Consider the following 15,620-nt stretch of genomic DNA (forward strand, 5'->3'; position numbering starts at 1 on the left):
TTCTTTTCCCTTCCATATCTTTATGATGATGGAATAGAATTCAGTTCATTTGCTTTCAGCTTTGTTTTTCTTTCCTTCACTTCCCATCCTTGCTGGTTTAATACTAATTTTTGAAAATGTAGAACATTCACATACTTTCAAGAGGAAAAAGTTTGCCAAAAAGTATACTCAGAGAAATTCTTCCCGGACTCAATTTCCCCCTACTACCCTCTAAGAAAAACAGCTTCACTGGTTGTCTGTGAACAATACTGTACGTGTAGGTTTTCCTAACTCCCCTTCTTTCTTAAAAAAGGGTAGCATAGTATAATGTTCATCTGTACCCCCCCCCTTAACAATATCTCCTGGAAATCAGTCTATGTCATTTTCGTAGCTGCATGGTGCTTCTCTTTGAGTCCATATGTCACTGTTTCTTCAACCAATCTCCTCTGCCTGGACATTGAAAGTTAGTTAAAATGCTTTTAGGGGGTAAGCAAGCAAAATAAATTGAAGATGGTTGGTCCTGCCAAACAGGAATCTTCACCCCTAAACTGAGGGAACAAAACGGGTCTACTGCGTACACATTTGTATTAATATTTTTGTTTTTGATATCTTGCTCTGTGAATTTCCATTGTTTAGAAGAGTTTATATTTTCCTGCCACACTCTAGGCACTCATTAAAAGTATTTCAATTAGTAATTTTCTCTCAGTTTCTTCTGCAAATATATCAGAAAGACTACTATTTTTCTTCCTTGTTTGTCCATGGAATTTGATGCACAAAATGCTTCAATTTCATGTATTCCAATGTTTTCTACCATTTCATATTTAACTTCTTTGCTTCTTGCTTTTCCCATAACATTCCCAAGAATCCAGTGTCTGTGGGTATGGACAAGGAGAGGCTATAAAAGACATCTTCCCGGGGACTGCACATAAATTGCTTTAGAGAAGAATTTGCAGCCCATTGCCATCAACTTGAAATGGATGTAATAAAATCATGCATAGACATAGACAAAAGAATGAAAGAAGCAGAAAACTCCCCCACCCCCAAGTAAAAAAAGGCAATATAGATTTACGGTAACCAATGGTCTCGGGCAGAAGTAATGTTTTTCCTTTAAGTGTAAGAAAATGTGCACGGAAATGTAAAGTCATGTGCCACCTAAAAGTAGATTCTATTCCCTGGAAGGTGGGTTAACCTGTTGGGAGCAAAATTCTCTTTTCTAGAGGTAAGATCTACCTCTACTTTGAAATGAGCAAGAAAGGAATTATGTAATCATTTGGAGAGAAGGGAGGAAAATACTGCATTTCTAGAAATCAGATGTAATGTCAGAGGTGAATTTTAGTAAGGGGCATGCACTTACTTTCTGAGGCCCTCTCCCTCCAGGCACAAGGGATCAAAAAAAGGGCTAGCAGAGGATGGTTTCGATCCATCGACCTCTGGGTTATGGGCCCAGCACGCTTCCGCTGCGCCACTCTGCTCCACAGTGAGAGAGTTTGCTCTTATTATTTATCATGGGAAGGATCAGCCCCCTCGCCAGCCTGTTTTACATCTCCCTTATTTCTCCCTCTCCTGCCCCCCGGCTCCCGCCTGGCCTCTGCAGGACCACCTCCTCCGGGAAGCCGGCTTCAACTGGGGGAGCTGCTCTGGGCCCAGCCCGACGGGAGGAGGTGCGCAGAAGCCTAGCTTCCGCCCCGGGGTTCTTGCGGTTTCTGCCTCTGCCTTGGGCTTAGAGTCAAGGCCGAGCCCGTGGCCCGTGCCCTCCAGCCCCTGGCACCCGCGGCCCCTGCACAGCCTTCCTCTGCCCAGTCACCAGCTCCTGCACCTGCCTTTTCAGGTGCCTTCACGGAGGACTTGTGGACCAGCCCCAGGACACATAGGGTGTCCGTTACTGTTACTCCGGTAGGGGAGGGAAAATCATGTTCTCTCTACCCTTGGAAGCCCTTGGCTGGGAACTCTGTAACAAGAGAGCAGCAAAAGAAACACACGTTTATTAACATGTGTACCCCCTGCGTGCCTGGAAGAGACGCAGGGGGAAAGGAGCCCCTCCCAGAGGTGGGCTGGAAGGACTCCAGTACCACCGTCTGCTAAGGACAAAAGAGAGAAACGTGTGGGGGAGGCCAGTCACGGGGAGGTGACCGGGACAAGCACAGGACGCAAGGGTAGGTGTGTCACACAGACTCGAGTTTGTGCCTTCTCCATCAGAAGGGTCTAGAGCTGTCCTGGGGATTAACTTTTGTCTTGCCCCGTGGAGAGGGGAGGATGGGCCCCTTTGTAAACTTCTGTCCCGCGTTGAGGCCCATGGGGGTAGGAGGGAGGGCAGAGAGATTTTCTTGCACCTGGTTCTTCTCTGGTGCCTTCAGCTCAAAAGAATCCTCATGCCAAAGTGGCAGATTTGGGGGTGGCCTAATTCTGCCACCCTTCGCTCCAGCCATTCTTTTCGAGTTTTTTCCTTCTTGAAGAAACAGGCTGACAGCCTGAGGTTAGGAATACATTGCAGAACAGGAGAAAGATGAAGGATTCCCGTGCACAAGATGGATCCTCAGCAAAACAGATCCAGGCCCACCTCGGAGGTGACCTGTGACCCCCAGACTTGGGGGCCTGGCACTTACTGTCTAGGGGTGAGATTCAGCAGCTTACCTTGTTCCCCAGCCTCTGCTCCCCGAGGCCCACATGGTCCCTGCAGCTCTCCCTGGGACCTGGACACTATCTCCTTCCTGTGCTCCTTCTGCAGTGTTCTTCCATAGTCCCTGCAGACTTCATCGTCTGCCTTCTCTGTGAAGTACTTCTTTTTCACCTTTCCTGCAAGGCCCATCTATGACAATGTATGCCTTCTACTCTGGCTCATCTGACCAAGTCTCTTTCTTCTGCACATTGAAGGTTAGCTTCACTGTAACAGAATTCCACACTGGTAGTTGTTTCTCTCAACCCTTTAAATACTTTACTCCACTCTTCATGCTTGCATGGTTCCTGAGAAATCAGCCGTGACTCTTATCCTTGCTCCCCTCCAGACGAGGTGTTCCGCCTTCTTCATCGAACCCCACATAAAAGCCCTAGGCTTTAGCCCTGTTCTCCAGTCTTCCTTCCTTAGGAAGGCTCCACGCCCTGTAAAACTTACAGAAATGTGTGTGCATTCCTCCTGTTCATCTGTCTCTGTGGGTCTAATCTCCAGACCCAACCAGGGACCCTAAGAGGGGAAAGAAAAACATTCTCTCCCCTGAAAGCTTGGTACATGAATCATAGCCCTTGGTACAACAATCATAGTTGTTTCACACTCCTGGTCTGATGACTCTAAAAATTTCCCCTACAGATCTAATTCTCAGGCTTTCTCTGTCTCTAAATATCATGTTTTTGTCTTTTAGCATGACTTGTCATTTTTTTGAAAGCCAAACACGAGCGCTGGTGAAAGGAACTGAGGTCAGTAGGCCTGCAGTGTGGGCTGTTAGGCTTACCTGGCTAGAAGGGATGCCGTGTTCGGTTTGCTAAAGTCTCTCTGCTGCCCTGTCTTGTCCTCCCCTGTGGGGTTTGGCTTTCCCTAGAGATGTCTTAAGTAAGGTCTGCGAGGTACAGTTCTTTCCGTAGTCATTCAAGGAGTGAGGGGACGGAGGGGAAGCACTCTGTGCCTAGGGCTCAGTGGGTCAGTGAGCCTGAGCCTCAGGCTGTGACCTTTGGGACCGTCACAAGCACTGCTCAGTTTTTGCCGCCTGTCCCTCTTGGGGTGAGCACAGAAGGCTAGAGGAGGCTGGGAGCTGGGTGTCCACCCCCTGCCAGGTCTGTTAGGCTCTGGTGGACAGTTTCCCCTGCGCACAGGCCTTGTTAGGGAGAACCGAATGCTTTCAGGCTATTTTTAAATGGTCACTGTTGCCCTCCCCCAGGGCAAGCGTGAGGAGATTTTGTTCTCCAGTCTTCACTGGGAGAACCTGGTAGGACTCCCAGAGGTAAACTCAAATGTATGGGGACCTCCCTAAGACAGGGCCACCACCAGTTTTTGACTTCATGCTTGTCCACGGGGAGCCTCCAGCAACTCGTCGTTGAAGTGACCTCCGTGGTGTTGGCTCCAGCGAGCCCTGGTGCTCGGCAGCCACCTGTCTCTCAATTCGGGACGCAGCGGTTTGCCCTGTTGACCTCAGTTCTTTGATGGATCTAAGAAAAGTTGTTAGTTTTCAGTTTGTTTAGCTTTTTTCTCATTATGAGGACAGGAGTGACAACTTCTAAACAATTTATATGCAGGATGGGAAACAAGAAGTCGTCAAATTGGCTTTAAAATACTTCTGTTTTATCAAAGATACATGCATGGCTAGGGTGGTTCTCGGCCATTCTCACCTACAAATTAATGACCCTTGGCAACACTATGGAATGAATTAACTAAATGAAAGAATTACCATGAGACTCTCAGTGGTTTCTGAGCAATATGCATCTGCCCATCTATATTGTTTAGTAATAAAAATTTAATTTACGGTTTCTGGATTCAGTAAGTTCTCCGGAGAAAGGGCATGAGGGGTGAGGGGTGTTGATGGTCGAGACTGGTCAAGTAATTAGACTGTGCCTACGAGACCAGCTCACTGTAAGACCCCTTCACCAGGAACAGACTTTGAGCCTCGTGGGAATGATGCAGGCAGGATGGGTCTGAGGACCCAGACACGGGTCCCACAGGACCAGCCAAGAGGGTTCTTGGCTTCATGCAGGATAGAAATCAAGCATGAGCCAGAGAAAGTGAAAACACAATTGAAGAGACAGGGTGAGCATCAGAGCCATACCCAGGGCAGAGACACTGCAATTATGAGACCCAGAATTTAAAACAACTATGGTAAATGTGCTAAGAGTGCTCATGGGTAAAGTAGGCAACATGCAAGAACATGGGCAATATAAGCAGAGAGAGGGAAATTCTATGAAAGGACCAAAAGCACTGTAACAGAAATGAAGAACACCTCTGACGGGCTTATTAGCACACTGGGCATGGCTGAGTGAAGAATCTCTGAGCATGAGAATATCTTAGTAGAAACATCTAAAACTGAAAAGCAAAGGAAAAAAAAAAGACCAAAGAGAAGAGAACAGAATATCCGAGAACAGTGATAAGTTGGAAAGGCATTACATAGGCATAATGGAAAAGAAAAGATATTTGAACAGAAAAGAACAGAAAAAATATTTGAAACAATAATGACTGAAAAATTTCCCAGATTAACGTCAGACACCAAATTACAGATCCAGGAAGCCCAGAGAGCACCAGCCAGAATAAATACCAAAAAGATTATACCCAGATGCATCACTTTCAAACTACAGAAAAACAAAGATAAAGAAAAAAATTCCTGAGAGCTGCTAGAGGGAAAAAAATTACCTACAGAGAAGGAAAGATAAAGCTTCTCAGAAACCATGCAAGGAAGGAAAGTGAGGTGAAATATTTAGTGTCGAGAGAAAAACCCACCAATCTAGACATCTGCTTTCTATGAAATTATCCCTAAAAAGTGAAGAAGAAAGAAAGATTTTCCCAGACACAATATTGAGAGAATTTGCTGCCAGTGGATCTGTCTTGCAAGAAATGTTAAAAGAAGTTCTTTAGAAGAAGGAAATGATAAAAGATCAGAAACTTGGATCTATGTGAGAAAGACCATCAGAGAAGGAATAAGTGAAGGTAAAATAAAAATTTTTGTATTTCTTATTCTAAATTTATCTGACTGATAACAGGTGGTTCAGAATAATAATCCCAACACCATATTTGATTGTGTATGTATATGTGTATGTATGTATACATAAATTTGCTTATGTATCAGTAAAACAAATGGCAACAATGATACATGGAACAGGAGGAAGGAATTGGGATCATTTTGCTATTATAAGGTATTCACGCTATCTGTGAAGTGGCACAGTGTTATTCGAAAGTGGGCTTGGGTTAGTTCTAAATATATATTGCAAACTCTAGGGCCACCACTAAAAAAAAGAAAAAAAAAAAAAAAAAGTACAGCTGATATGCTAAGAAAGGAGAGAAAGTGAAATAATATAAAATGCTCAGTTAAAACCACAAAAGACAGAAAAAGAGTAGACAAAGACAAAAACAGGAACGAAAAACAAAGGCAACAAATAGAAAATTGTAACAACTATGGAAAATATTAATCCAATTCTATCAGAAATCAGTTTAAATGTCAATGGTCTAATGCACCAATTAAAAGACAGAGATTGTCAGAAGGGACTGAGAAACAAGACTAAAGTATATGTTGTCTATGAAAAATCCACTTTAAACATAAAGACTCATAGACTGAAGGTCAATGAACGGAGAACGGCATACCATACTAACACTAGTAAAGACAAAGCAGAAGTAACTATATTAATTTCAGACAGAGCAGACTTCAGAACAAGGAAAATTATCAGGGATAGAAAAGAACATTACAGAATGATAAGGGGTTCAATTTTCCCTTGATGAAATCAACATCTCCAGACAGCTTATCCAACAACAGCAGAACACACATTCTTAAACTCACATGGAACATTCACCAAGATAGACCACATTCTGGGCCATAAGACACACCTTAACACATTTAAAAGAATTGAAATCATACATGTCTGCTCTCAGACCACAATGGAATTAAAGTAGCAATCAATAACAGAGAGATGGCAGGAAAATCCCCAAATACCTGGAGACTAAACTACACACTTCTAAATAACATATGGATCAAAGAAAAATTCTCAGGAGAAATTTTAAAATATTTCAAATTAAAGGACAATAAAAATACAACTTATCAAATTTTTTTGGATACAGTGGAAGAAATGCTTATAGGGAAATTTCTAGCATTGAATGCATATATTTGAAAAGAAAGATCTGAAATGAATCATCTAAGCTTCCATCCTAGGAAAGTAGAAAAAGAAAACCTAATTATCCAAAATAAGCAGAAAAAAATAAATAAAAGTTAGAGCAGAAATTAGAAACAGGAAATCAATGAAACCAAAAGCTGATTCTTTGAAAAGATCAATAAAATCAATGAAATCAATCAACCTCTCACCAGGCTAACTAAGAAAAAAGGGAGAGGGCACAAATTAGTGATATCAGAATTGAAAGAGGGGACATCACTACAGATCCTACTCATTTTAAAAGGATAATAAAGGACTATTACGAACAACCTTTATGCCCACAGTTTGGATAACCTAGATGAAATGGACCAATTGAAATTGTGAAGACAAAATTTGCCAAAACTCACACAAGAAGGAAGAAATAATCTGAATAGGCCTATATGTATTTTAAAAATTGAATCAATAATTAATAACATTCCAAAACAGAAATTTCAGGCCCAGATAAGCTCATGGTGAATTCTGCCAAACATTTAAGGAACACATTATACCAATTCTCTGTGATCTCTTTCAAAAGACAGAAGCAGAGGGAGTATTTCAAAAATTCTATGAGGCCAGCTTTACCCTAATACCAGTATCAAAGACATTACAGGAAAAGACGACCACAGACCATCATCTCTTATGAACCCAGATGCAAAAATCCTCAGCAAAATAATAGCAAATTTATTCCAACGGCATATGAAAAGATATCCCACGACAGAGTGGGATTTCTTCCAGGCGTGCAAGGCTGGTTCAACATTCAAAACCACTTAACGGAATCCATCACACCGACAGGCTAAGAGAGAAAAAGTACATGATCAGATCAAAAGAGGTAGAAAAAGCATTCAACAAAATCCAACTTCCTTCCGTGATAAGAACTCAGTAAATGTACCTTGTACTCAGTTTTGCTGTGAACCTGAAACAGCTTTTTACAAACTCTAATAAAAAATAATAAGTACATATATTAGAAAAGAAAAATGGTTTCTGTTTGCGGAATTTTATGAAGAAGTGAAGTCCTGCCTTTCAAGCGAGGCGGGGAGTAGACGGAGAGCCCTGCCCGGGAGCTGCGCGGAGACGGAGAGCAGCTACCAGGCGTCGCAGCGAGCAGGCAGAGCCTTCAGGGTTTGGCAATCATTCCCACGCTGGGTGAGCGGGTGGAGAGGCATTCCGAGGGGTGCGCGAGTGCAGTGCAAGCTTGTCAGCGCCGAGATGTTCGAGAGTATTCCGATGCTCGTCCTGGCTCTCGCAGAAGACTCACAGACCTTGAATACTTCCAACTACCTGGGAGTTGGGTACCTCCTCACCTCGGCGTGCTGCTTGATTTTTGGATCAAGTTTAAAATGCAGCTGCGGACAGTGACTCCGTAACGGACCTGAGCAGAGAGAAGACCCCAGGGTTTTGGGAACCAGCGCGGGGGAAGGCAGGAAGCCTACGAGAGAGCTCCGAGCGCGCCCCTGCGCACAGAGGAGTTTCCGTAGTGTAGTGGTTATCACGTTCGCCTCACACGCGAAAGGTCCCCGGTTCGAAACCGGGCGGAAACACGCTTGCTCCGTGGGGGGTAGTTTTTCTTTCTCCTTCACAGTTAGACCGCGCGTTTCATGGACACCTCCGACCCTTTCCGACCCAGCGTCCTATTCAAACCTAGCGATGGTATCCGGCGCACGGCCGCACTGTGTGGAGCACAGCCCAAGTTAGACAGTCACCGGGATGCGCCCGGCCGGGGTGCCTGTGTACCCTGTCGCCAAGGCCAGGTGGCGTTTAATGGGACCTGGAACGAGGAGTCGTTTGAGAAAAGAACATGAGCCAGAAAAATATTGTTGGACAGAAAACGCTTCAACCAAGTTTTTTTCACAGTTTTTGTTTATACGGTGTAACATTCCCACGTCAGTACCTTCAAGCTGTCCTCTAAAAGTACTTGATATCGTGGACCGTCACTTGGGATTCCATTCCACTTTTAGATGTCCTTTAAAATCCAGTCTTTGGGCAAAAAAATCGCACTCCCAGAGAGGGCTGGCTTCGTGCTCGCCACCCGCGCGTTCGCGCCAGGCCAGACTCTTGATTTAATGTTCTGCGATGGCTGGTTGGGAAATCTCAGTAACTTTTAAACAAAAAGTCCTGCGTTCTCATTTTGCACTGGGAACATAAGTAATGTAACAAGTTCTCCCAAAACCTCACAAATGGAGCAAAAGCTCCCAAAACACACTAAAGGAGCAATCATCCGAGTTCAGCGTTCTTGACAGGGAGGAGCAAGAAGCTAAGAACAAGGCCACCGTCTGATTGACAAGAAAAGTGCGCGTTACTGCGGGTGAGGGCATGACTTGTAGAATATACTTGAAGACACGCCCTAGGATATCAAAAGAAAAAGATCCACTAGAACATATAAAACTTGATTCTAGGGTTTGACGGATTTTTCCAGCCTTTTATTTTCATCTGAGTCCTTCAGGTCTCGCTTGCCTCCCACCTCGCTATAGCTTTCTTGTCTTCCACTCTGTTTTGTTTCGGTTCATGTCATCACTAATCATTCTTACTCTTTCAAGATTCCATCCGGTTGCTCTACTTTCCAAGCATTCAGTGATCATGCAGGATCATGGGAGAAGGAGGGATCGTTATCATAGCACTCAGTTTATACAATATGCACATTTTATCTCTTTTTTTCTTGTCTTCTTTTTGAATTATATTCAAAGCAGAATGTGAAGGGAGACTGCGCGTTTCTTAGGAAATGTGGAGTGTAGTAGCTACAAGTTTAAAATTAGGAAACTAGCTCAAGTCTAGTTCATAGCATAGACGTTGCTAATTCATGGTGACAAATTCTCTAACTCTTATACAAAGTACCTCAGGCAGGTTGACTGGTTGTCTGAGGCTTCAATCAGCTATAAATCCAAGTTTTCATAAAAGCACAAAAGGAAAGGCCCCGCTGGGATTTGAACCCAGGATCTCCTGTTTACTAGACAGGCGCTTTAACCAGCTAAGCCACAGAGCCTTATAGTCCAGGTATTGTTGTCACGTATTGTTTTAAAAATTCCACACCTTTATCTGTGTTCTTATTTCAGCAATTTCTCTAGGATTTAGCAAGAAAGTGAACCTGGACCCCAGTCAGAACCAAAGAAGAACGCTTCCTCTGTGGAAAGAGAACCCTATTGAGAATCCAGTCTTGCATGGTTCTGAGACCCATCACATCCCTCAGGACCAGCAGTTAGCCTGCCTGTCCAACTCTGTGGGTGAGTGATATTAGGATTTTATCCATACGTCCCCCTAACTTTTGACCTCCAGCGATTCTGTCTCTCCTACATGCCAAAATACACTCCACCCTCCCAGTCTGATTCCTTTGTAACATCAAGGTGAAGTCCAGGATGGCATCATCTAAATCAGGTGAAGGCTCAGACGAAGTTCCTCAGGTGGGAAGTAGAATCCTTTGTAACTTGAACATCTGTGGACCTAGCATACAAATCACCTGTCTTCCCGGACAGGCACAGGAGGCAGAGGATAAGCTCTATACACACTCCCGTTCAAAGAGAACGAAAGCAGGGGACACGCTGGTCCACAGCAATTGTAGAAGCCAGTGGGCACGTGATGCCACTTGATTGGGACTCAGTCATGCTGTCTGGGAATTGTCCTCCTGGACCCTTGGCTTCACCCTCTGAATCACCCATCCTGTTCATACGACACTTCTCTGACTTACTGAGTCGTCTTCTTAGCCCACTTCCTTCCCATCACAATCTGGAAGGTTCAGGGTCCTCTTTTCATTTTGTGCTGTCCTCTACCCTTTTAGCTCAAGCCGTCAGTGTTCAGCCACCGTGCTCTTGACATACCTGTGATGTCACGAGCGTTGCTGGAGCATAGTCCTTTAGACTTGGAGTCGGCAAACGATGACCCACAGGCCATACCTGGCCAGCTACCTGTTTTTATAGTTTTATTGGAACACAGCAGTACTTACTCGTTTCATATTATCTGTGGCTGCTTTCCTGCTACAACAGCAGATGTGAGTCATTTTGACAGACGCTGTATGGTCCACAAAGCCTAAAATATTTACTGTCTGGCCCATTGAAGAAAAAGTTTTCCAACCTCTGTATTAAACAAAAACGGCATTCTCGAACCTGATGAAAATAAGCCCTTGTTTACCTTGGCTTCCTATGAAGCTGCTGGTGGGCCACACCCCTGAGATTTGCGGTTTCGTGGAGGGGCTGCGTAGGGCATGTCCTGAGGATCCTTAGAGGCTTGTTGTTCTGCCTAGAGCTCGCCTTAACTCACTTGGGAGTGCCAACACAAGATTTCACAGTCACACGTTTGGCTTCTGACAGCGCTCTGGACTTGATGTTTGCCTGAAAGCCCTATCTTCGTTTTAGCATCGGTTTTCATCTGGAGCGGCTTGGGAATAAGAAACAGCTTTTCTTTCAAACCCTTGTGAGCTCCGGCTCATTTGTATTTAACAGTCCTTCCCTGAACTTCAATCTCTCATCTCACATTTTACTATAAACAGCAAGAAAGGCTAAGCAAGCCGTCACCATCCGGACCGGAAATCTCTTTAGCTAAATTAGCCAGCTCGGAGTTTGTTGTCTACATCCCATAATACTGCCGGCAATAGTGTTTGTAAATTCTCTGCTCCTCCATTAAGAACCCCTTTTCTTCCAAGCTCAGGTAACGTTTTCTTTGGGGTCCGTGTGCCCCACCTGTGGCTGACCTATAAACCTCATTAGGGAGGGTCCAAACCTAAGGTTCTGCCTTTGTACAGACTCCCCCTGATGCCCCGTAAGTTACGATGTCCCTTCAGGACAGCTGCTGGGAGCTAATTCAGGCACTTTATATGCAGCTTACTTTTATCCAAGGGCTTTTCCTCCAGCCTTGCAGAGTTTTAACCCCACTGACATGAACCAGTATTCCACGGAAGGGGCCACAAAGCCCCTCTGCCAACACTGGGCTCTCTCTCTTTCTGTGTCTCTCTGTGCAGGTTTCTCCTCTCTGGCATCCTGTTCCAAATATGCTAACTGCATTGGCCTCCCTGAAATGTGATCTTTGTGCCCCCAGTTTAGCGACCCTGCCTGGCTCGGAAATCCCACCGGCCTAGAGGCCTAGAAACTGCCTCTTAGGCAACAAGCTAAAACCTTTAGAAGACTCATGGCGTCTGTTCCCCTTCCGTCAGGGACCAAGGTCCTGCACTGACAGCAAGTGTCAGAAAACAGTTATTCACATATTTATGTCTAGCATCCTGGTTGTATCCAGGGGAAGCGTCATTCCTACAGCGGCTGAAACAGGAGGTGTGGTCTGTTTGCAGAGCTCTTTTGCAATAGCGTTAGAATTTTAAGTTCCATCCGTCTTGCTCTGTGGTCACATTCTCTGTTATTATAGAATAAATGTGCATACTATTCTAAAGGATGCATTTACACTGCCTAATAATGAAAACCAAAGTTTCTCCCAATTTCACAAGACCGCACCCAATGCTGTGACTAACTTCCTTCCGAGTGTCCTCTGTCATGGGTAGGATTTGAGGGGCAGCAAGGGTGGGGGAAGATTCAAAAGCAGGAGCAGAATAGCTCCATGCTAGAACGGGAACATCCTTTACTAGAGTAAGAAGTTCTCCAGGAGGACATCCTCGATTTCAGACCCCACCAGCAGGACATGAGCATTCTTTAATTCCTAGTCCTACAATAATGGGTTTTACTCAGCTTTTTACTTTGCCAATCAAATGGTGGTAGAGTACTGTCTTTTTTTACTTTTTTTTCTGTGGCAATTAATGATTTGGGAAATTTTTTGCTGTATATTTGTTAGTCTTGTGTATCTCTCTCTTAAATTGCTTGTCGTGTCCTTTGTCCATTTCCTTTTGATCTTGCTGCTTCTCATGGCTTCTTGCTATTATATCATCTATCTATCCATCTTGCCCCTGCCATTTGGGGACAATTTAAATATACTCTCCCCGATCACATTTATCTATTTCTATTTCTATTATGTCCTTTATTTTACATATTCTTCATTTTAATGGAAGCAAATACTAGAATTGTATTTCCTTGTTGTTCGTGCCTCACTGGCAGACGAGGATATTCTCCTTCCTGCGCCTCTGGTAGTTTTATTTTTACTTTCACATTTAAGAATTTAACTGAATAGCTGAATCTACTGTGTAGCCCAGGTGAAGAACAACAGTAATAGAATATTTTGGAAACCTTTGTATCTGTCTATACATGATGGATTCTATCTCTGATCTGTTTTTTTGTGGAACCCTGGCGTCCTGTCCGACCCCATCCGCAGCCCAGTTCTCACCCCAGAACTGAGAGATCTGCGTTTCCTTCAGAGCCTGGGAGGCGCGGGACTCTCTCAGGCAATGTCTCCTTTCTAGGAGTTGAACCTTGATCTGGCCAGAGACAGAACCCAGAGTGGGACAACCACAGCACGTGAGGGGGCCATGCTTTGTACGTGAATTTATCAGGAAAAGAGAAAGATCTGGATGTGGACCCAGTCAGTCTGAACATTCAAAATGAAGGGTGGGCTTCTTCATCAACTGGGAAGAGTCATGTTCAGACCCTCTGCTTGTCTTGTACCGCTGACATAACCCGCTCCTCTTGGGGGGCCTTCCCTCAGCTGCCTGAGATGCCCTGTCACACACTAGGTGTTCCGTATTGTTACATAAATTAATTATATTCCAGCCTGTGCTCTGGGATTTCATTTCAGCTCCGTGTCCTCCAGAGACCCCAAATGTCCCCTCTGGGAGCTTCTTTCCTGGATCCTTAAGTTCCCCATGACCACTCCTAGCATCCTTGATTGAGTGTAGTCAGCAAACAGTTGACGTTAGTCAGCTGGGTGTGTTTGCTGGAAATCCGATTCTTGGGGTCCTCCCTATATCGGAGTTGGGGTGGGGGTGTCTTTCTGTGCAGCCCACGCTGAGCTCAGTGCGCTCCTATGTGGACATACTGGGCGTCAGTGAAAGCGTCTTGTCATTAAAATCAAAGCCACGAATTCGAACTGTGTCCACTAGGGGTTTCCAAATTTCCCGCCAGGGCGAGCTCGTTTTCACCTCCTGTCCCTCGGGGCCCAGCCCTGCAGCCTCCAGCACTGGGAGGGTTGAGAGGTGGGGAGGGTTGGGCCACAGCAGGAACCACGGTCTCTTCCGGGAGGACTGGGGGGGCGTCTGCAGGGGCAGAGGAAGCAGGTGCACCCCGGCGGTGGTTTCTCTTACTCTCTGTCTCTCCCCTCATGCGTGTTGCTTTCCATCAAATAAAAACAGCGATTTCTCTGAAACACCGGCGGTGATCTAGCGAGGGGAGCTGGGGGAAAGTGGGCGCTTTCTGAAAGCACAAAAAGCGTGCTGTTTTCTCCATCACAATCCTTCTCGTGCAATTCCACAGAAACAGAAATAATTCTGTATTTCTTTCATGCGCAGCACAAATACATTGGTTCCAATAAAAAAATAATTGCCAACAGGAGGAGCCCAGCCACCGGGATGGCCGAGTGGTTAAGGCGTTGGACTTAAGATCCAATGGGCGTGTGCCCGCGTGGGTTCGAACCCCACTCCCGGTAGAGCAAGTTTTCGTCTTTGCAACCCCTCCTGGGGAGGGGGTTGGCCCCTGGCAATGTGCCGGGTCGGCTCCGGTGTCTGCTTTTCCACCCCTCTGCGAACACATTTCCTGCTGTGCAGTAAGGAGGGCGAGTCAGTGGTACCTGCGTGGACTATTTTCTGCCCCGACCCCATCAAATTGCCAACGCAAGGAAAACTCACCCAAGTCAGTCGACAGTCTTCGTAAAGAGATGTTAATACTCCAGGCACTTCAGTTGCAAGGGGCATCGACCTTGGAGGCTTTGCCCTTGAGGCTCCAGGAAAGCAGCGCTTGTTCTCTGCGGCCCCTGCGAAGTGAGAACCACGTACCGGGGATTCTCACAGTTTCCAACGGTGGGTGGTCGGAGCTCGGCCAGGGCAGTCCCGTCAGCTCGCTCCGGAAAGCAGAGTTGAACCCTCCCCAGCAGAACATGAACGCTTAGATTTTGCCTTTCTCGGGTTAGTGTTGTTGAGCACTTTTAAAGCTTATAAGCCGCCTGTATTTCCTTTTCTGTGTACTCGTTTTTCTATTAGTTGTTAGGTCTTTTATGATTTGTAGGAGCTCTTTAAATATGAATCAATTAAGCCCTATTCTGATATGTCCCTGATAATCCAGTTTATTTGCCTTAGAATTTATCAGTGATTTGGGTCTGCGGCCAAAGTGATGAGTCTTCTGGTTCAGCGTCTGACTTAGATGTGTCTTTCCCCACTAGGAGATCAAAAAGAGTCATAGAGGAATGCCATGCTTTCTTCTAGAATGTACACGATTTTTTTGTATTTAGATCTTTGCTTTATCCAATTTTTCCTGTGTTTTAATATGTGAGATACAGATCTAACTCTACCTTATCTCCAGAGAACTGCTGGTAATCCCAACACCATATTTTTTCATTTAAATTCAATTTAATTAACATATACTGTATTATTAGTTTCAGAGGTAGAGATCAGTGGTTCATCAGTTGTGTATAACACCCAGTGCTCATCACATCAAGTGCCCTCCTTAAGGCCCATCACCCACTTACCCCATACCCCACCCACCTCCCCTCCAGCAACCCTCAGTTTGTTTCCTATGATTATGAGTCTCTTATGGTTTGTCTCCCTCTCTGGTTTCATCTTATTTTTCCCTCCCTTCCCCTATGATCCTCAGTTTTGTTTCTCAGATTCCACATATCAGTGAGATCATATGATAATTGTCTTTCTCTGACTGACTTATTTCACTTAGCATAATACTCTCTAGTTCTATCCACATCGTTCCAAGTGGCGAGATTTCAATCCTTTGGCTCTGTACACCAAAGATATACCCAGCATAATGGAGAAA

At 45.0% G+C, this 15,620-nt stretch overlaps 4 non-coding genes across 4 annotated transcripts; 2 read left to right on the forward strand and 2 right to left on the reverse strand.

Annotated features, from left to right (window-relative positions):
• Nucleotides 1-1,379: 1,379 nt before the first annotated feature.
• On the reverse strand, nucleotides 1,380-1,451 carry TRNAM-CAU. Its single transcript has one exon. It is a non-coding gene; the product is annotated as a tRNA-Met (tRNA).
• Nucleotides 1,452-8,254: 6,803 nt separating this feature from the next.
• On the forward strand, nucleotides 8,255-8,327 carry TRNAV-CAC. Its single transcript has one exon. It is a non-coding gene; the product is annotated as a tRNA-Val (tRNA).
• Nucleotides 8,328-9,692: 1,365 nt separating this feature from the next.
• Nucleotides 9,693-9,766, reverse strand: TRNAT-AGU. Its single transcript has one exon. It is a non-coding gene; the product is annotated as a tRNA-Thr (tRNA).
• A 4,440-nt stretch (nucleotides 9,767-14,206) lies between these two features.
• TRNAL-UAA lies at nucleotides 14,207-14,289 on the forward strand. Its single transcript has one exon. It is a non-coding gene; the product is annotated as a tRNA-Leu (tRNA).
• The last annotated feature ends 1,331 nt before the right edge of the window (nucleotides 14,290-15,620 follow it).

This window comes from Ursus maritimus, unplaced genomic scaffold, assembly GCF_017311325.1.
Source record: "Ursus maritimus isolate PB19 unplaced genomic scaffold, ASM1731132v1 scaffold_30, whole genome shotgun sequence".
Taxonomy (NCBI): domain Eukaryota; kingdom Metazoa; phylum Chordata; class Mammalia; order Carnivora; family Ursidae; genus Ursus; species Ursus maritimus.